Source organism: Plectropomus leopardus, chromosome 14 (assembly GCF_026936395.1).
Source record: "Plectropomus leopardus strain MGB_pleo_1.0 chromosome 14, ASM2693639v1, whole genome shotgun sequence".
NCBI classification, from domain to species: domain Eukaryota; kingdom Metazoa; phylum Chordata; class Actinopteri; order Perciformes; family Serranidae; genus Plectropomus; species Plectropomus leopardus.
Window position 1 is genome coordinate 17,660,900 of NC_142189.1, and position 22,773 is coordinate 17,683,672.

Genomic DNA, 22,773 nt, shown 5'->3' on the forward strand with positions numbered 1-22,773 from the left:
CATAAAAGGCAGCAATACAATAAAACAATTACAGGGATAAGCAGAAGTTAAGTGAGAGGCTAAAACAACAAGCGCAATAAAAGTGAGAGCAATGTAAAGAAAGAGAATTCAAATTAAAAATGAGTATGAGAAATTAAATATGTGAAAAATTTACAATTTACTCAAGTAGTACACCTAGTACAACTTTGAGGTAATTGTAGGCTAATTTACTTAAATGTATCCACTTTTTGTCACTTAATACTTCTATAACACTTATCAGAGAGGAATATTTTAAACTAAATGTACTTAGTTAGATTTAATCACCCAGTAGTCCATCTAATTGATTAAATTAGCTGCTAGACAACCAGATAGTCTACAACATTACACTTCTCCTTGTATGATGATGCTTGAGTAATAATAATCCAATAATATAATGTTCTTCTTCTTCTTATTGAACCTATAATTCACTTGTTTAGACCTATTGAGATGACAAAATGTCTTTTTCAAGGGAGCCCCGGCTCAAGATAGCTGCATCACAACAAAGTGATAATATCAATCTGTTCTGCGCTATTTGTGCTCGCATATCAATACTTGAAGTGCATTTTCCAGAAAATACTTTTGTACTGCACACTGATTGATTTGTAAACTGTTTTGGCATTATTGTGTCTTCATCAGAGTCAAAATAGACGGAGATACAAGGCAAACACACACAGCTCTGAGCAGGTGTACAGCTATTATTTGGATAACTGGGGGGTTAATGCATCCAAGTGTCACACCAGAAACAAAACTACACTTATGATATCTGAAAGTTACAAAGACAGAAAACTAAAAGCTCTGCATTCATCAGCCTTGATTGATTTTTGAAAGTCAAACGTGTGTGCTGCTGCAGTTTCTGAAAGAGTTTATGGTGTGTTGTTTTAGTTAGAGTTGGATAATAATGGCCAGCGGGGGGAAGTTGATATCAGATGGACAGACAGGAGACAGTGTTAGGTGGACGTCTGTCTCTTAGATTGTGAGAATGTCAACATAGGAGGCACTGAGCTGATATTATTTAGAGATGGACCACTTTTGGGGACATTCCCATGTTTAAGGACAAAGGTGTTCTGACAGATTTTGTTTGGATACAGTTGACACTTCTCAATATTTCAAACATGTGCACTTGTCCCTGCCAATAAAAACTTGATAGCAGCAGAGGACTTTGATAAATTGATGCAGAAAATATACAAATTGGTGCATTAAAATTCACCAGATCAGAGGAAATTAAGCTCAAAATGTTCTGGTGGAGGACCCCCAACCCCCTGTTTCATGTGTCCCCCCAAAAAACCTTCACCTTTGACTTAAGCACACTGATAGGTTGGCTAACAGACTAAAGCTTGTACACTACTGTGTCTTTATCCAGTCAGAATGGACAAAGACACAAATTTAAACTCACATACAGTCAACCTTGAACAGATGTAAAATTGTCCACACAACACACACTGCCAGAAACAAAACAACACAGATGTCTCTTAAAGTTACAAAGATGGAAAACTAGAAGTTCTGCATCCATCCAATGTAATGAATTTTTGAAAGTCATTTCAACATGTCGACAGCGTGTAAAGCTGCAGTTTAGGAAGGACTCTATGTTGTGTATTTTTCTATCAGTATGTGCATGTTTGAAGTATTTGATGTCTGATGGCGAGTGAAAAGTTTTAACGTTGATTAGACAGTGTTAGTCGGTTTTCTAGTGTCCGAATGAACCAGTCTGTCTCTAAGTGTGCAAGAAAGGGAAGCACTGAGCTGATATTATTTGGAGATTCATCATTCTGGAGGACTTTTCTGCAATTTGTGAAGAGATAATTTTGAAGATTAAGTGGTCCTTGAGGAAATAGCACTTGTTTTCTTAGCAGGGATTCCCTCTTTGTATGTAGGGCCTTCTGATAGGCTGAGCAGATACTGTGGCGTCTCCTCTGTTGGAGATTGTTTTATATTATAGATAGGCCCGTCATGATAATTGCATTATCAGCCTATCCAGATCAGCAAAAGTTATATAGAGTTCATGTCCATGTATCGTATGATATCGTGTGTATGTGTGTGTTTGCTTGCCAGCAGCAGTGTGGCCAACATGATGATGTGATGATTTTTTGTTTTTTTAACAGTGTTTAAGCAGAATGAACAAAACAAAAATCTGTGCCGAGACACATTTTGCTGTCATTTCTGGTCAAATTAAAAGTTAATTGCTATTATGCTGTTGAATTATAAAAATATCAGTTGCATGACATTCTCTTAAAATGATTTATACATACTTTAGTTCATTGCAATTACTTCTGGGACAATTTATCGTCCTCAAAAAGTAGTTATCATGACAGGACTAATAGTAGAAGAGCTGTTTTGGATGACTACTCGCAGCTTTTAGAAGCGTGATTTGCTTTTTTGCATATGACATATATGCTGGATGGCTTCATTTTTCTCAGCATTAATAAATAATCTTTTTATCTATCTTTAAAGGTTTGCGGTAGATTGTAGTCTCAACAGTGCTGTTTTTTTTCTTGGTAAAAGTTTCATGATCTATTATAAAAGTAAAGTGGTTGGTAGTGGTATTTATGTATTTCAAAAAATCAGTCATTTCGGCTTTATTACGTCCCTAGTTTTCTGACGATTTTACACCTGTTCGAGGTTGATTGTCTTGTCCATTTTGACTCATATGGAGACGCAGTTCTGTTGAAATGTCAGTCTGTAAATCACACAGTTTCTGTCCCTTTTCCGCCTTTGGGTCTAACCGAAAAACACCTTCATCAGCTGCATACTGCAAAATACAGTACACCTGTTTTAACAATATCTCTTTACTTTTCCTTGTAAAAAAGTAGTTTCACACTGTGTTAATGGTGCTTTTACTAAATTTAAATATCTAAATACTTCTCCCATATCTGTTGGATGAAGAAACAAGCGATTTGAAGACTTCATCTTTTGGCTGTGGTGCCTTTTTATGGACATTTTTCCGTTTTTCTGACAGTTTATAGATGACATGATGAAGTGTTTAATCCTGAAAATAACTAGCAGATTAATCGCTAATGTTTTGTGAGCTTCAGCCCTGTAATTTGTAAAAAAGCCGATCACCTCCTGCTGTAAAAGGCCGCTGAAAAGTACATGCTCTGACATGACATAATGCATGACATACAAGTCGCCCAGTGAGTTCTTCAGTATAATGGTGTTTGTAAAGCCTCTTGTGGACAGAAAGGCCTGACAATAGAGCTTCAGTTCTGGAGGTCGTGGTAGATTTGTGTCTAGTCAGTTCTCCGCAGCCTACTTTGACAGGCCTGTCATAGCAGCATGCTGAATAGAGGTGCAGCGCCCACACGTGAGCCATAAAGCTGGATATCAATCCCGGACATAATCCCATTATTTCTGAAGAAGTGCCCTGTTGTGGCCACAGACAGAGAGAGAGGGAGGAGGAGGAGGGGAACGTGCCTCCTGTCACCCAAACACACTGTCCTCCCCGCTGTCCCAAAAGAGACAAATACTTCCTGCTCACATTCGAGCCACATGTGGTCAGAAGAAAGAACAGTAGAGAATCTAATAGACATATTATAAGTGTTTATATTGTGAACATACTGTGTGTGGTTCATCTTGCAAATCAAATGCATAGAAATCTGTTTCAGGGAGTGAAAACAACATCCACCCAGTAGTATGAATGCCTTTATTGTTCAGTAGCATTGGGAAAGTACACTGTCACATCCCTTTTTTCCAAAACACTTGTCATGGTCACACTGTTGTGCCCCACAGAGGGATGTTAAATATTATCTAACAGGAACTTAGCACATTTGGCATGGTTTTCTTTGGATGCCATTCAGTACAGGCTACCTGGATTTTAAAAAAACAAAATAACTTTTTAACTTATTGTTGTCTGTTGCTGAGACTTTACTTCCTGCATTTTTCAACAGCCTCTGCCGCGAGTCAGTCATTGTTTTTCATTTGGGCAAAATTTGCATGACCCTGTAGCTGCTGGGCTGTGAGTCAGTGGGACACCTGGTTGTTTTAAATGCGGAGAATCTCACATGTCGGAGCTAATGGTAATAATGTAGTAAAAATAAGCTTGATTACAAGATGAAGTTGAAAATTGTGCCAATTTTTTCAAAGCAGTGTTTCCCAACTGGTCCACCCACGGGGTCCAGATTTCTCCTGAGTCATGAGTTCAAGGTCCACACATAAGAGAAATTACCACATATTCAATTTCATTTCACAAAATGTAAACAACACGTGGGCTCAGGACACAGTGAAATAAAACATATTGCAAGAATAAAGTGTAATTACTGAGAACTTATTTACTTAAAGTAAATAAATAGCACTGCAAACAAAAAATGTGCTTATCACTGCTTCCAGACCAGTGACTTAAAAACGCTGCAAAGGCCAAATAATTCCAATGACAGGGCAATACAATAGTTGATTTACTGGCAAAAAACAGGGTGTTGTGATAATTGAGGCCCTTAGCAAAGTCTGTAGGTCTGTACTTCAAAATAAAGTGTCTTTTTACAAACTTGACACATTGACAAGTTGCTTATGGTCCATTCAGAGAGGACCTGTGACCCACTTTTGGACTGCGGCCCACCAGTTGGGACCCACTGTCTTAAAGGATAATTCAGGTTTATTACATGTTGGGTGTTATTTTTCTCATTATGGCCATTATTCCTGTTCATAATAATAACATTTTACAATGCTGTTTGCTGAGATCATAGCCAGATTAACCTGCGAGGGGCCCGGAGGCAAAATTAACTTCTGGGCTGCTAATAAACCCACATTCATGTAGGAATATGCAACGCACAAGACTGAAATGATGCCTCTCAGGCTACAAACAGAGGGGCTTTAAACAGCCAAAAAAGGAGACCAACAGCTGCTAAAGAAATCTTCACCTTTTTATTTTGATGTTTCATATAAAGTTAATATTTTTCTAAAATGTATTTTTTCATGTAATGTTACCTCACTTCTGAGACTGAAGCCTTGTGTATTTACATAAAGTTGAGTAGTGTGCAGGAATTTTCTTCTCATTCAAATCTTAATTAAAATGAGCCCAAACCAGATGAACTTGGTGCTTAAACGTCTAACCCTGAATAGTTGTGGAAATGCAGGACAGATGTCCCATATTGCCTGTGGATAATCTGTCTTTGGCTGAGATCTGGAACATGGCAACATTGCAATCACATCATAGAAACTGTCTTCAAGGTTCAACTTTGACCCACTGAATTTACTCAGTTGGGCAAAGTGATGGAATGTAACTAAGTACATGTACTCAAGTATAGTAAGTACAATTTTTGCATACTTGTACTTTGAGTATTTCCAGTTTCTGCTACTTTATTCTTGCAAAAAAATAATAAAAATTGTAAATAACTATTTATGTAGCACTTTAAAAAAACAAGTTTACACAGTGCTTTACAGACAAAGTGCGATTAAAGATCGGAATAAATCCAATACAGCGAAGAATGGAAACAGAGATAAGAGATAACATATCAAAATCTGAGACGAAATAAATGAATAAAAACGTGAAACAAAAACTAGTAACTCTAATTAAAAGCCATTTCATAAAAATGACTTTTTCAAAGAGTTTTAATCCAGTTGATTTCTGGTAAATATTGTTCTTTTTATTCCACAACATTTTTTTGAGAGCAACGTTTTAAATATAAAAAAATCTTATGCTTATAAGATATTATGCAGTACTATAATACTAATCTACCTGGTAGTATACAAAGTATCTCAAAATAAGCTTCACACTGATGTGATACAAATTGAATTATAGCTTGAACATGTATTCGTTGGTGAGAAAAACACAATAATATAATTTTTATAACACTTTGAAATGGAGCCTTTCTGCATTGTAAGTACATTTAGTTTTGGTACTTTAAGCACATTTTGCTAAAAATACTTCTGTATTTTTATTAAGCAACATTTGAAATTCAGGACATTTTTTAATGTAGTATTTCTGCTTTTACTTAAACTCATAAATCATTAGCAAAATGTTTTTTTTCCTGACTCAAACTGTTTAGCTGAATCCTGAATAAAAGCTCAGAATCTTTTTTGTATGATTTTTTTGACATGCATAAGTGATATAACATCTCAAGCACAGTTGAAACACAAAATATGTACTTAAACTACATGAATAAAAGACTAAAAGGACCTTTGATCTTTCTTCTTTCCTCATGGTCGGCCATTCTTGTTAAAAAGGGGGCGTGTCTCAGCTGCAGTCCAGTTTAGATGATGTGGAACACCGTGATTGGTTTACAGATATCCCAACAAATAAGATGCATTTGCGTTGAGTCAGGAGTAATCATAGATCTAGACCATGGAAGTATTATAGTGAAATGATCTAGACACTGAAAAGTTACATCCATTGGACTGGATGTATCTGAACAGGTTAAGTAAAGGATCCAAGTACCTCTCCCACTACTGGTTGTGCATGCAAAAAGATTTCCTGCAATTTGGGATTATTACAGTAATTTTGGGTGCAGTCGTTTTTGGTTTTACCTCCAAGTAACTCAGTTTAGATCATTTGACTGTTGACCTCCTTACCACCTATGTGATTGTCTGACTTTGTTGTAGTGAAGTGTTCCCAGATTCCTGAGGTTACTCTGCAATAGTACAATGTTTTACTAAGCCAATAGATTTGATAGGGAAACTGTGAAAACATGACCCACGTTATGCTCTGTGGGTATAGTTTACAGAACTTTGTGCTTGTATAATGAGTTTGGATCTTAATCTTGTTCAGTTGTTAGTTTGAATCTTGAGCGTCTCAGGATTAGCAGAGCTGCGCTGTAGCCTGTACTCCTCTAAAAGCCATTAGCCAGCCCCTCGCTCTCTCCCTCTCTCTTTCCCTGACTCACCCTGGCACGATGCCGAGACACAGCTGTGAAAATTACAGGTCTGTTTCATGGAAACATAGAAGAAGAGGAGGCAGGGTTGGTGGGGAGGGAAGCAGAAACAGAGCAGAGTCCCACAGCCTGGCGTCAGCTGTTGGCCGGCCCACAGCTGCAGTGGATGTGGGGCTTTCAGAGCCGGGGTCTCGCTCACTTCTCACACACACTGGGATTGTTTACATGGAGTGGGAGTGTGTGTGTGTGTGTGTGTGTGTGTGTGTGTGTGTATGAAGGGGAGATATTAAACCCTGTTTGGCTGAGGCCGAACAGAACAGAAGCCCTCACTGTGACTGACAAACGTCAGGCTCCTTCAGTGAAAAGCACATGGCACCAAGCGTCCTTCACTTTGGCAGATGCTAAAAGCATGACTGAGGCCCTGGCAGGTGGGCCGGCGGGCGGCCGCCCCCTCCGCTCTCCTTCCTCCGCTGGGTTGAAAATCCAGCGACAGGCCTCCTCTATCAGAGAGTCATTGTTCATGATGATGATGACAATCTCTCTCTGTCTCCATTCTCTGTGCTATCTCAATCCATCACTCTCTTGTCTTTTGCCTCCTCTCCCTCCCCTCTGTCACTGTCTCTCACACATTCTCTTAATTTTTCTTCTTCCTTGTTCTCTCAGAAAACTCTGTGTCAAACTCTGTGTCTCCGAGGAGCTGTCAGGCAAAGAAAAGCAGGGTGAATGTGAAGAATTGCCCTTCTGATTTACACTAAGTTTGACTTTTCTGCTGCTCAATGAGATGTGAGGTGTGAGATTCCCTCTCCACTTTCTCCTCTCCTCTCCGGTGCCTTGCTTCGATCTTTTTCAATTCAGTCTTCATCACTATCTCTCTCTATCTCGCTCACTCGTTTTCTCTCTCTCTTCTTCCTCTTTGCCAGTCAGGCTGTCTGGCATCTTGCCCCGTCTCTTTGAAGAGGAACAGTAGAAGCAGATAATTACACTTCCCGTCCTGTATCTGCTCTGTAGTGCTGAACTGTCATCTCTACATCTGTAGGCTACATGCTGAAGCAGAGAAATAACAGCTTACTACCTGTTCTGTTGTGTCGAAAACGTATGGCTTCCAACAGTTACGTATGGATGTAAGCTCACAGCGATCATCTTCAGAAAATAAACTCTCACCTACTGTTGCATCAATGTCTCGGCTCTGTCAGAGCCTGAACATTATTCTGCTTCATGTCAAGTTTAATTTATGCTTCCTCATTATGTCCTTCAATCATTTCTCACATTTAGTTTATAATCGAGTCATCAGTTTTGTCTTTGTGCTAAATTCCAACAGACAAGATTTTCGTGTATTGCCCTAACTCTCTGCAGCCTTGCTGATTTCTTTTAATTTTACCACTAAAAATCAGTTTTTATAAACTGGCTGTTTTGTATTAAAGCTCTTTTAACACAGAGATCCAGAATTATAGTCACAACAAAGGCCCTTGATTATGGTGGCTTTGCTTTACAGAACCAATGCCACTCCAGTGTGTGATTTTTAGGGCTGCCCCTAATATCAGCTATTTATTTATATTTAAACTTTTTATTAACCAGATAATTTATTTAACTCATTGATTTTGATTGATTGAAATGTTTTGTTCGAATGTGCAATGAACAAAGCAATAAAAAAAATATTGTTTTTAAAACAAAGAGAAGAAGAGAAAAAAACAAAACGGCACAAAAGCACAGTGAAGCGAAATGAAAAGTAACATAAAGCAAAGGCATATGCATATTGCAACGGGAGTGAGAAGAGGTATTACATTATTTACTAAACATAAAAGGGCACAGGTAAGCAACAGGGGACAGCGTGCGAGGAAAAGGGAAAAAAAAGTGATGAAAAAAGTAAAATAATCTAAAAAGAAAAAAAATCAGAATAAGGTAGAAGACAATGGGACGGTGAAACAAATAAGGAGTAACATGAGCCGTATTAGAAGAAAAATACTTTGCTAGATGGCTGTGGTTTACAGGTGAGTTCACTGTAGATTTGTGCTATGCCAGTTTCCTTTGGCATTTCTGGCACTCAAGTTTTTAGAGGTCAGTTTCACAAATTTAAACTATTCTACAAACTTGATTTTTTCGACATCTTTTATGTGTAAGCGGTCACGTGTGCTCACACTGTCCCAGTTTCAGTAGTGCTGGCCTGCTAGTGACTGACTGACTTTTAGATGAGAGCAAGTTTGAGTCACAAAACTTTCACTAAGTTTAAATGTCCTCTTCTGAGAATAACTGACAGTAATATATTTATAAATGTAGCATTCTAATACTGATTTGGACATTATTACCATGGCAGCAATTGAAGCTTTGAAGTATTTGGGTCAGCCCTTGCGATTCTAGATAGCATGCTGGCGCTTCAGAAGCAAAAGACATGTGATGGGCCCGGCGTGTTACGCAGCAGCGTCAGCCTCTAGTGTGAAAACTAAGATGTGTCAGCAGCGCTTCATAAACAACAACAGTGGCCAAACATCACAATCACGATCGTTTACTGTCACCGTTACACGGTGGTTTATCTCGGCCTCTGCTCAGAGGATAAAGAGCTCCTGGATTTCATTGTATCCCCAGTTTGTGGACATTTTCAGTCGCTGTTCTTCTTCTTTGAGTTAGCTGCTAACTGCGACTATCTGCTTTTTAAATCTCCCAGAGGTGGGTCACACCCGTAACACGCCATCAAAACATCACACCCATCCTGTGCTGCTCGCTGTCATTCAGGCCTAAATTCTGCACTGTTAATACCTCCATTGCCAGCGTAAAGGTGAATTAAACTCTGTCCTCCAAATTCACGATCGTACGTTTTACACAGAGCACTGAGGCAGAATAACGGCACGACATTCCTGCCTTGAACAGGAAGTGTGAAGGGGATTTTTTTTTTCTTTTTTTTTTTTTTTAGGGAGTTGGGCCGTATATTATTTCTATAATCTGTGTACCTTGTAATCATATTTTAAAAGGTCCTATATGATTACTTATTGAATCAGTTTCAAAAGGCAGTAGTTTCAGTCTTTTATTTTTCAATATTCTCCCTTCAAAATTGTCTAAACTCACACAAAGAATATCTTGCATAAATGCGTTATCACACAAACCAACCATGCACCACATTGCTGCTGCCAGCCATCCATAACACAAATACCTCTCGTTCATGCGCACATTCTTTAGAAAACCTTGGTGAACATACACAGTATTCAGCCAGTTGACAAACAATGGTGGGTTGCTGCAGTGGTTAGAAAGGATAAGGCCTCCTGAATGACTTCACTTGTTATTCTGTATGAATCATCACATTGCAAACATGTTTTGCTTTAATGTCAGATCGCTGAACACTTCACTTCCTCCGCTGCTGTGTAGTAAAACTGACAGTAAACAGTTTGCCTCACATTCAGAAGCTCTGCCAGAAATTTTTCAACAGGTGTGATGCTGCCCGCTTTTCTTCATATGACTAAATAGACCACATTCACACAGTTTGAGAATTAGATAAAATCTTTGCTGTGTGTAGCCACAGTCACATTACCCAGCATGCATATTAACCTCTTCAACTCCACTCCACCATCCAGAACACATGCTGTTCAGCCAAATTTTCTTCACAAGCGACAAATTAGTTTGGAGCGGCAAAAAAGCATTAGTCACTGAAACCAGCAGCAAGTCTTTTTTTTTTTTTGCCTCATCACCTCTGAAGTTAATATGGCGAACTTGTTAGTAAACAGTTTTTCCAGACAGACAACATAAACATTTGTGATGGATCAAAGTGTTTTTTCCTGTTGGATCATTTGTTTAAGCAGCAGCTTACAGGAAGTAAACAGGGACCAAAGTTGTTACCATAGCAACAGAATAGCAGTGAAAGTGTCTAATAACTGTCTATTTCACATCTAACAGTAACAAACATTAGCATGCATTTGCAGTCATGCTTTGGCCACCTGATGAGTGTAAGTCCAAGATTTACTCGATTAGCTCACGTTTGGTTTTGACCAACTCGTGAGGTAAATTTTCTGGCTCTTTAGCTTCTAAATGCTACAGTGTGTTCACCAGCTATTCGCTCACAGTTTCTTTCTCCTATTTGGTGTTGAGCTAGTATTATACAGGGGGCTTTGAGAGCTTTTTAAAAAAATAAAAACAGCTGCTGAAAACGATGCTGAAAGTAGTAAGAGTCAACCAAGGCGGTAAAGTTGCAGGCCAGACAGCTAAACACTGAGCTGAATCTCACTATAGAGCTCCATAAAGCTCATTTGATACTCTGCTATAATTGAAATATAGATTATGATGTTGAGTTTAGCCCTGCTAATATAAGCTACCATACACTAGTCATACCTGACTGACGGTAGCTGCAAATTTTACAGCCCAGTTGCCAGGAGAAAAGCGAACGGAACGAAAAGTCTACATTCGCATATTTCATACATTATGTATCATATCAAAGTTTCTAAAGTGACATAAAATATATGCTGGTTCGTCATCAGGAGGTGGAGGGAATAGGTGAGATGCCTGCCAAGCTGCAGACCACTGTAGACCACTGTTAGAGACCAACAAACAACAAAACCGCCATCTTTTGGCAAGTCATTGCTGTGTTTCCAGCAGCTTTTTGGGCAGGTAAAGTGGTTGTTTTTTTTACAGAGACACTTCTGGCTTTCCTCCTTCACAGTGCCCCCTAAATCGGGTACTTTAAGCCAAGACATGATCTTTCCCCAGCCATAACTGAGTGTTTTTGTGCCTAATCCTAACCACATGTTCACAAGAGTCGTTGCAACGTGTTTCAACATATTCGCGACATAATAACGTGCGAATGTAACACATCCTTGGTTTGCAGAAACATCCAGTGTCAACATTTTTTCCAGCAATTGGGTTAAAAATTTACGATGCCCTCACACCAGCTGTGGCCAGAAGCAAGATGTTTTCAGGTTGTCCATTAATCCCATTCTCATGAATATGATACACATCAGGAACGCCTTGAGGGAATTTCTTCGAATTTGGTGCAAAATTCTGCTTGTACTCAAGATGGTACAGATAGGACTTTGGTGCTTGAAGGTCACTGTGACCTCACAAAACATGTTTTGGCCATAACTCAAGAATTCATACACCAGATAAATTTTCACAGAAATGTCTAGTAGAATAAAATGATGACGTGATCACATGTTCAGTCCAAAAGGTCAAGGTCTACTTCACTGAGGCATCATAATGTCCTGCAAAAAAAAAACCAGTTTAGAGGGACATTATTCAGCGTCATAACTCAGGAACAGAAGGGGAGACATTTGATCAGATACTGAATTGGTGACACTCATCTTGGTTGTCCACTTTGAAACTGCGCTGGTTGTGTCGATCTTCTGTGCTGTCGGGAAAGATGTGTGTGAAGCATCCACGTTTGATCATTTGTAGCTTCTTTGCAGAAAGATCCATATTTGAAGCATTGTTTACCGTCTACTTTGTGTGCTGTGCTGTTCCTCTGGTTGTCTGACACAAAGCTCACTGGTTTTGCTGAAATTGAGCTCCAGGTGATTGTCCTCACACCATGTGATGACTGTGATCAGTCCTCTGTGCTCCGCTGTAAAAAACGACAGCATGTTTCTCAGTGGAAGTTTTTTTTACTGGAATCACACATTTCAATATAGTGATAACTTCCATGTCACCAAAACATACTCCTAATACCTTTTTATTAAATTAATTCAAAGTCTTCACCACGTGTGTGAGTCTAGACAGACATGGATGTAAAACTGTATCTTTAGCTGGTCGGCAGAAGCATACAAACAGGAGGCGGTAATTCTGGTTTCTCATGAATTCAACTTTCATTTGTTATTTCAAAAGTTACATAATCCTGTTTTAAATGATTAAATGCAAATGAAAACAGAACTCCACATATCTTCAAAAATCTCAGAGCAGACTCTACATTGATATTTCTTTTACTTATGAGAGGGAGAGTTTCTTTTATATATAGAGAATCTTTCAGTCCAAGAAAAGACAGCAGATATTTTTGTAAACTTTTTGTTTACAGTTTGCTGGCGCTGTGGCAGCTGGAGGGCGGCTGGTCTGTAGCAGAATCTGAGCTCTGACTGTTCAGGCAGGGGCAAGCGGAGAAATAGATCAATAAAGTATTACAGTGTTATTTCACTTTCCCCCCGATGCTATCTCTCCACCTTCAGAATGAAAGATACATCATCTTGAGTAAATATCTCCCAAGATGAGAGTTTCTGTGGCAAGATCTTGTTGAATGGGGGTACAAGGCCAAATGTAGATCAGTTTGGAGATATGAGAGGTGAACTGTCCGGGACACAATAAAATGATAAGAAGAACCATAAAACTCTTAAGAAATACTGTTGAGTTTAAAATGATTTTACACATCTTGCTCATGGACATTGAGGTTTGGGCTCCCGACACGAGGGACGGTCTCTCTGTGGATTTAAAAACTGAACTACTTCCGCCCTCAACAAGGAACCACTGGGTCCTGTGACCTCATTTGCTTGCTTGTGAAAGAGACGTCATATTCAAATATTTACCTGTGATCTGTCCAAGAGAGTTACACTAACTCTTCTGACTAAATGTTTTTTAATTTATTGATTACTTCTAACATATTTTGCATCAAAAATGTTGATTTTTTTTGTTTTTATTGATCATTTTTACACCTGTCTTTATTGGTGAAATGAGCCTAGAGCACATAAAAATAACCGATTTGACTTGGCTCATCTCAGATGGCATGTTGAAATTCAGATGTTCACAGTATGCATTCACACTGAGTGTCTGGATACACTCACTTTCAGTGGGACATGATCAAAACTATTGAAAACCATACATGTTACAGCAAAGGGAGGTGTACCTTTAAACGAGTCTTTAAAGCAGCTGTAGTCAATGTTTGTATTGTTATAATGGATCAAATGAGTATCTGTTATATGAAAGGAGTCGCTAAGAGCGATGAACCTACAGATAATTATCACCATTCAGCTCTTTAGAAATTCAAAACATATCTTAGCTTCTTGTTTTGGCCTGCGCTTTCACATAAATGTTCTTTTGTTGGGTTTGTCACATGATAATCGTTGTACACAAGTTATTGTAGAAGAGGGATTCTTGTGTATGAAAAACTTAACACAAACTATAAACATATCACCATGGCCTCACATCGAAAAATGAAATGATATATTAAAAGAATTTTAATAATTAAAATTACATCTGTGCAAGACGGTGTGAGTTCAAAAGGGAACGAGTGGGGTTATCCCAAGCCTTGTGGAAGCCCACACTTAATGAATTAGTCCTACATCTATGAGCGAAATATCACTAAAATAGACTTTCTTTTGTCAATGGAGGCTCAGGGGAGAACCATGAGTGTGCTCTGGTTTCCTTCACGGCAGTTAACACTGAAAATCTGATATTTTTTTTTTTTCTAAGGGCTGAACTGGTGTTATCATTGAGGGCGAGTCATCTTCAAATAAAAATAATGTGGGCTGTTCAGGAATCAGGAATTCCAGGATATTTTCAAGACTCTATAGCCACCTTTAACCAGAGATTATATAGAAGACAAGGGCTTAGCTTTTCATTTTCAATACACATATGAAACAGGGGTTTTGGGGGTCCTCAGCCAGAAAATATTGAGCTTTAAACACTTAATTTCTTGCAATATTGTATGCACCAGTTTGTGCCTTTCAGCATCAATTTCTGTAATGTACTTTCATGTTTTTATTGGGGAAGACAAATGTGCATGCTCTAAATATTGAGGGGTGTGTGTGTGTGTGTGTGTGTGTGTGCCCGACCCAAAAATCTAACAACAGAATTCTGGCATGTGCTTGTAACATGGTGTGATATGACGTTTGTGCACAAAGTTATGGTGAATGAGCTTATGTGCTGAGTTTTGTCCTAGTCAAGCTTATGGTTTCTGATTTTATTTATGCACACTTTAAAATACACAATGATTAGGGTTACACCTCGAAAGTTGGAGATTCGAATCACTAGTTGGAGATCCATCAGTCAACTGAGATTGTTTCAAGTCGAGCAGTCAATCTTTTTTTTTCTTGCTACTTAATGTGCTGTGCAGTGTACTTCCGGAGATGTTTTGGTTTCCAAATTTTTGCCACGGAGTGAGAGCTCTTGACCTCCACACTACTTTTTGTTACAAACAGCTGCGTGCATGACGCAGCAGCATAGATGAGGAAGACACTACTGCACCTTGGGCTCTGAGATAACAGTATCTCCTCTCTTCTGCTTAGACGTGGTGAATTTAAAGCTCATCCGACGCAGTGTCTGATTTATGTTTGATATCTTCTGTCGGCAAAAAATGTTGCGCATATCCACACTGCTGTTAGTGCATTAGATTGTTTGCATGAATGCCACTGTCACACTCAATGTCCCGCTGGACCTCCACCTAAAACAAGTTAAAATTTTACATTGTTATACACAACACAAAAATTAACATACAGAAAACATTAAGACGACACAGAAGTGATGACAAACAAACACTGAGTTCAAGGCCCCATCCCTCAAAATCACATTTTTAGGACTCAGACACTCCGAGAGTTTTGCCAGTTTTACCGTTAAAGTCCATCCAGCAGTGGAGTGTTAACCCGAATGTTCGGTGGATGAGAGTGTAAAGGCAAATCTGAACTAAACCTTTAAAACAACAAAGTCACACAGTTACACAAACTAACTAATCAAGGCAGACCAGCAGCGTCTGTGTTCAGCAATGTCTGCAGCAATGGCTTTTGAGAAGTGTCACTTTCAGTTCAGTTCCCTGTCGGAGGTAGCCGTCTGTTTGGGAAGTACTGAGCATATGAATGGATAAATGAGACTCGGATTATGTTGCACGAGCTGCGTGAGAGTATGTAAACTGATGTTTTGATATAATCTGGTTGTTGTTAAATGCGCACCCTACTAACTTCAATTTGTTAACAATTTTCTCAGTTATTGAATTCTTCGTTCACGTGGAAGCACACGAGAATAACAAAGTTTTCTTTACAAATTCAGCGTAACACGGGGTGAGTAACTGATATAGAATTAACCATTTGTGGGCGAAGTATTCCTTTAAGTACTTTTTGTTCCTATCATACAGATCTTGGAGGCTGTGAAAACCCCAGAGGCCAAACTATCAGTGAAATATGGACCAAAATTCTTTAGTAAATTATAGTTATACCAGATTGGAGAACTTTACCGAGTATGTGCTTTTGAGCAATAATTCAGATGTCGGCTCTATGTCTGTATCATCACTACAGTGAGTGAGTGCCTCCTGCGTGTAGGAAGCATGTAGTCGTCCCGGTCGGTGTCGTGCACCTCTCTGCAGTGTGTTGCAGTGTGTTTATTGCAGTACAGGTCAGCTCTCAGCAGTATATACTCCCTCAGCTTCCCCTGGTGCTCACGCCTCATTAACTCAACACACTCAGCTTGTTTACAGCTGTTAATTACACACTGCAAAGCTAATATTGATGAGGACAATCAGCATTTATCCCAATTAAGCTCAATTCTGACTACATGCTAACTTGATAACATAGTGACTTTCCAATCAGTTTGTTGTTAAGAGACTGAACATGCTGCTCGGTGCAGGTATTGAAGTTTTCCTGTAGTTGAACATCCGCTGAGTGAGTGCGGCAGCGGAGTGATCATCATTGACCGCATGTGTGCACTGTGTGTGTTGCGCTGTAATAGGCCGATGTTATCTGTGTTTTCTGGAGAAGTAGGGTAATAAATGACGAGCAGCGGCTGATCACTCATCATCATTATTAGATTCCACGTATCATTAAGAGCAGAGGATACAGTGAATGAGACTAATTAAGAGAGATGTGCGTTTTCTGCCTTCATTAATCTGACGGAAATAAAATCAGTGGAATACTCCTTTAGGGATTTATATTATGGATATAATACTCATTAGAGAGCTGACCCTAATAATGCTTATGTTGATGTGTAGGAACTTCATGTGCTCTATACACAATATTCTTATATAATAGTTATATTTGATAGTGTTTATTCTATTATCCTCCCACTAATGATTATTTTTATTATTAATTGATCTACTATTTGTTAAAAGATTCTATAAATTGTCAGAAAACAATAACAAAATGCACATTACAACTTCTCAGAGTCCAGTTAGATGTCTTAGTGAGATTAAAGTGGTATTATAGTTGCACTTTTTATAAATGACTATTTCTATAGGACCTGTCTTTTTCATTTAGGCCTATTTGACAGTTATAGTCAGATATCTGTGCATTATTAGCAGGTGTTAGTATTACATTTTATGTATTATTTTAATTAATTTGGGCCTGTTCTTATTTTATCTATTAAGGGGCGATGATGCAATAAATGAGCCTAATTAAGAGAAATGACTGGAATACTCTTTAAGGCATTTACTGTATATTATGGATATAGCGCTCATTAGTGACATTGATCTTAATGATATTTATGTTGCTGGAGTAGGAACTTAATATGAGTTTATATTTGTAGTTTATAGTCTGTGCGCCTACAGTATTACTGGGGACTGTTTGTTATTTATGAGAGTGGAGTGGTGCAAAATGCAGGAGGCACTCCAAATAATTTTTAAGTACTGGTTAGGGACTTGTGTTTCTAGATTTGGCTCAGTGGAGAGACATTAAACTTTTAAATGGCTGTATTTTGTATTTCTAATACCTCCAGATCCCCAAAATGATCAAGTGCATTTGAAAGGCATGTTTCCTTTGAGAATCTCCTGTATTGGGCTGACTTTTAAAGCTAGAGTGACGATACTGATATTATATGAAATTAGAAGACCTGAAGAATCCAGCCAACCATGTCATGCTAGCGTCTCAGGAAGGGGGCTAAATAACGCTCCAAAGTTAGGACACATTTTGGCGATTGGAAAAACGGCATTCTCATTTCACAGGGGTCCCTTGACCTCAGACCTCAATATATCTGAATAAAAATGGGTTCTGTGGCAAACCACAAGTTTCCCTTTACACTTTTATGCTAATCCCACACCGTTTTTTGCTGTCATTTGGTTCCTAATCAAGACACTCTGCAATTAATAAAAAATATTAATTTGACAGCCCCTGACTCTGATAAGTAAAGTATAGTTCCTTAGTGGGCTATTGACTGTTTTAACATTTAGCTCTGATCAGTCTTGTTTGTCACTACAGGACCTATTTTCTCATAGTTTGTGGTCAGTTGTCTGTTTTTTATCACTGTTTTTTTTTTTACTACTTATGTTTAGGCTAATTTAGTGGCTATTTCTGAAATGACCCTACTTGCTGATGTTATTTCCGAAATGTGGTTGTTAGATTTGAAGTTTGGTAATTTCCAGTGGGATTTTCTCTTTCTTTTTTTCTTGACACTAAAATAGAGCTATAATAAAATAATGAAGAAAAACTCCATTTGCATATTTCCTTTAGGGGAAAAAATATATATATATATACACACAGACACCTTGAAGTAGGTGGAAAAAATCCCCAGCGATGATTGCGGACACAGTTTAGTCCCTGCAGGAATATTACAGCACCATGAGCGTTACAGAGGGATGTCCCGGTGCAACGGCGAATGTGAATGCAGGCAGCGCATGAATATTATCTCCAGCATGCCACTTCGGAAGTAGGTCACCGCTCACCGATTTGTTCACCATGTCTCCAGCTACTGTGGGCTGCTCGGTCCGCGGATCGCTCCCCAGGTCGACAGCCAGACCGGGTAGAAACTGACCACCACAAACAGGACGGACTGGATTCTCTGTTTTTTGGGGAGAGGAGGGAGATTTTCATTTCCCGACGGGACACGCAAGGTAATGATGAATCGCGGCTGTAATTCCCGTCACAGTTGGAGATGATAGGATCGGTGGGTAGCCCGCTTCAACAACTCGGCTGTAACACGAGCTCCTAATGATATTGATATTAACTAGCAGCGCTTCAGAGCCCAGATTGATCGAGGATGTTCGGATGTTTTAGACTCGTTTCCCCGCTGTGGAGCTTTTTTCACTTCTCGTATCACAGCCTGCACTCCTGCTACGGCATGCTGTCAGATTAACACCACCATGGCCAACTACGAGCTCCAGTAGGCGAGTCTGTGTTTTTTTTTTTTTCTTTTGCATTACAATGCATGCAAGAACGCCGCCTTTAATTGCATATTTCTGCTTGTTATAACCCAGATCCACGCGTGGATTGTGGGTGTGTTTGTTGCCTGAACCTGCATGGAGGTGAAGGGAGGTGTTGGTGGAGGATGGTTAGTGTTGGTGGAGGATTTGCTCCAGGAACTTGGTTGGTGGTGATATTGCACTATCTGAAGCACAGCACAGCAGCTCAGATTCCTGAGAGCTCCTGCCTCGGGGCTTTTCCTCTCATGATGACAGCTCTACACCATGTCCGTCCTCTGAATGAGTCTGTGTGACAGCCAGGCAGCTCAGCCACCTCCTCCCCTGCCTTCACATGCACATGAAACTATACAGGCAGTTAACATGCCATCAGGGGGAGAGACAGAATCGTTATTAAGTGGGTTTTATGAGTCAATTATGCTTCATCAACTTTGAAATGGTATAATGTTTGGGTGAGGGTTCTTTGACATCTGTAATTTTCAGGGGTAGAAATGTACTGTATCCTTTTGATCTTCTAAATCAGTGCGTCCAATCCCAGAAAAGGGGTCCCTAGATTAAAAAATGAAGGCTTAAAAGTGAAATTAAAGTTAGTTGAATTGCAACTATTAATTGATTAGTTGTGAACTATTAAAGGTCCAGTGTTTGGGATTTTGTGGCATCTAGCGGTGAGGTTGCAGAACTGACACAGTATGCAGAGAGTGTTACGGCGGCTGATGCGAAAAATGGAAATGGCGCTGTCTAGAGCCAGTGTTTTTATTTATACAAACGTGCAGAAATATGGTGGACTCTGTGGAGGAGGACTTTCTGCATGTAGGCAACTGTAGATATAAATGGCACATTTTAAGGTAATAAAACACAGCAATTTCTCGTTTTAGATGATTATCTTCATCTTTTTGTGTTTCAATTTATTTACTTGGTCATCTGTTTCTTATATCTTTTGTTTTATCCCCACTGATGTGATGTCGTCAACTGAATATCTTTGGGTTGTAGACAAAACAAAACATTTGAGCATGCACATTGGATTTTTGGAAACATTTTCTGACATTTTATAGACAAAACAACTGATCGATTAATGGAAAAGATAATTAACAGATTAATCAACAATGAAGATATCCGTCAGTTGCCGCTCTAAATTAAATGGGAAAAGAAGGAAAATGTATGTCTGTTACACATTGTTTCTTTCTTTCTCTAATTTTGGCTTTTTTCCCTCTAAATGACTGAAAATTGTGAGATTGAGGAGTCATAAGATGATCAAAACCATATTTCTTGTATACAGGCATGTACAGTTTTCTGACTTGTTCCTAATAATTCCATGTTTTTGTGAAATGCTGAATACTTTTACACTTCAGGCCTTTAAAAGAGTACTTCACCCATGAAATGACCATTTGTGAATCCGAAAGTCATGCCATAATACCCTGAATTCACATGCCTCCACTGAAAATGGTTGGTTTATTTATTGATCGGGGACCATGTTTTACAAAAGCAAATCAAGGGCTGTATTAAAACATCCATTTACAAACTCTCAAACAATTCATGCAGTATAATCCAAGTCTTATTTATCAGTCATATGCTCAGTACTCTCCAAACACATGTATTTCCACTAAAACCTTACTATTTAAACTGAACTGAAGTTAAACTTAACTATACTCTCTTTTTAAAGTCAGACTTTAATACAAAGTTTTTTTGTTTGTTTGTTTTTAAGCAAAACCTCATGTTTAGGAGGTCATGAGCATACAACTGTATAAATGAGACATGATTATACTGCAGGAGCTGTGTGAGAGTTTGTATAGAAATATTTTGATACAGTTTGGCTGTTGTGAAACGTGGTCGCTAATCAGCCAATAAATCAATATCTTAGACAGGTGCGAAAAACGTTTTTTCATGACAAATTCAAGGGAACGCAGAATGACTAATTGATATACAAACTGTAATTTTGTAGGTGAGGTAAGTTCTTCAACTGAAAAAGAAATCGCTCCTCAGTGAATCTGCTCACCACTCAGTGATCTCATAACCTGCGATGAGATCACACTCTCACAAGCCAAAAAGGCTGAGAAACATTGATCGAAATGACTGCTTTCCAACCTTTTTGGCTTGTGTCACCTAAAAAGATGAATCTGCCCTGTGTTTCACAAGAAAATGAGAATTTCTAAAGAAAAGAAAATTAACAAAAATCCCTTGTTGAAATAACATGTTTGATTCTGTCCTCTCCCGTTAATCTTCTCTTAAACCAGACACACTCAACCTGCTTTGCCTGGGGCCACTTTTACAAAATGACAGGAGGCCGGGGCCAGTTAATAAACAAACTTTAATAATATTCATTAGGTGAACAAATGTAGAAATGAGCCAGTTGCAGTAGCTTCATGCAGATCCCGGCGTTTCTGGGATTTTAGGACATTCAGGGTTCAGCCTGGGCCTCTGTCGGGATTCATGGGGGGTCCTCCACTGTGCTTTCTTTTTTTTTTAATCAACAAGCTCTATTTGATGTTTTATAATGCACTCTGGCATCTTACTTACATTCAAGGTAAAAATAAATAAATAAATAGATAATGCAAATCAGTTTCTGTCTATTGTGTGGCAGGCCACTGTGCACCATATTGCAGGTTGGATTTCGTCCACCCAAGTTAAGTTTTGTTGTCCCAAATCTTTGATCCCTTCTCTTTTTTCTTTTTTAAATTTAAAGAACACTAACTTATTTTTGAATTTAACCATATTTTTCCAAAAGTAGTGAGACAAAGGATGTATTCCACCAATAATCTGTAGTTCATCTATATATCTAAACTTATATTTATGTAGTAGTCCCTAAAAACAACAATGGTTGTGAAATAGAGAAACTATAAAAATGATATAGTATGCCACTGGCAGCCAGGATTGTCAAAATTTATAGTTAATGAGAAACAAAATGTCCTGAAAGAAATGTTGCTAGTAACCTCTGTGTGTGTGTGTGTGTGTGTGTGTGTGTGTGTGTGTGTGTGTGTGTGTGTGTGTGTGTGTGTGCGTGCGTGCGTGCGTGCGCGTGCCTGCCTGCGTGCAGTTACTGGTTGCTGATTTTCTTAACAGCATTAAAACAGCAGGTAAATATCAGACCACATTATTAATTTGACCCTGTTGTTTTATTTGTTTTGGTCAGGGTGGTGAAGGTCGAGCGGGGAATAATAACAATGCTCTTCAATGAGCTCCTGTCCTTCCATTGTGCATGCTTGTCTTATTCAAATGAAGCAACTTGATTTGATATCCGCAGACAGAAACTCAATGTGAGGCTCCTTCTGCCCTCTTGTTATCTGGAAATTAAATTTCTCTCTCATGGATTGCATTTCACGGTTCACCGAGTCGTTCGGCAATAAGGGCAGACAGAGCTATGAGATGGTTTCGAACATGTCCAGAGAGTTCTGTCCACTTCAGACTCAAAGTGGGTTTGCTTTTGTGCTACGACTCAACTCTGGGTATGTTCTCTATAATTTTAAGATGATGCAAAATGATGCAACAGATCACAGCGCGCAACAGTCTCAAGGTGTGTTCAGGTTTTAGTGGAGAAGATAAAAACGGAATAAAACTCCTCACGCTGTCTGCTCCTTATAATTAAAGCACTTCAACAAGAACCGCACCAGGATTTGGTTTCTGTACCCCATCATTAGGTGTTACACGATAGCAAGTTGTAAAAGAATAGCAGATTTGTTGCACACTTGGTGATGAGATGAAGTCGTGTTCGAGTGCATAAATAAGCTGCTGGTTAAATCAAGCTGTTGTTATTATGCAGTGCAGAAACAGGTTTTAGTAGAATTTGCATGCATTTTCAAATCATGTCTCGTCATCGTTCTTTTTTTGATGCGTGTTACTTGACTGCAAATGGTTGAAGAATGAATTTTTTATGACTGTTACCAATATCCGACTGTAGGGATAAAACAGGAAATGGCATATGGCAAATGGGTGAATGCAAAAGCAACAGCAGCT

The 22,773-nt window shown here is 38.9% G+C and overlaps 1 protein-coding gene across 2 annotated transcripts in view; it reads left to right on the forward strand.

Annotated features, from left to right (window-relative positions):
* bahd1 (bromo adjacent homology domain containing 1) overlaps nucleotides 1-22,773 on the forward strand; it is a 46,141-nt gene that overhangs the window by 1,567 nt on the left and 21,801 nt on the right. Inside the window, exon 1 of one of the 2 annotated variants that reach the window (XM_042500342.2) lies at nucleotides 18,279-18,519. The exons of the other annotated variant lie outside the window; for it this stretch is intronic. The gene's annotated coding sequence lies outside the window, so the exon portion shown is untranslated. Of the gene's footprint in view, nucleotides 1-18,278; nucleotides 18,520-22,773 lie in introns of those variants that run through there. 2 annotated transcript variants of the gene reach the window in all.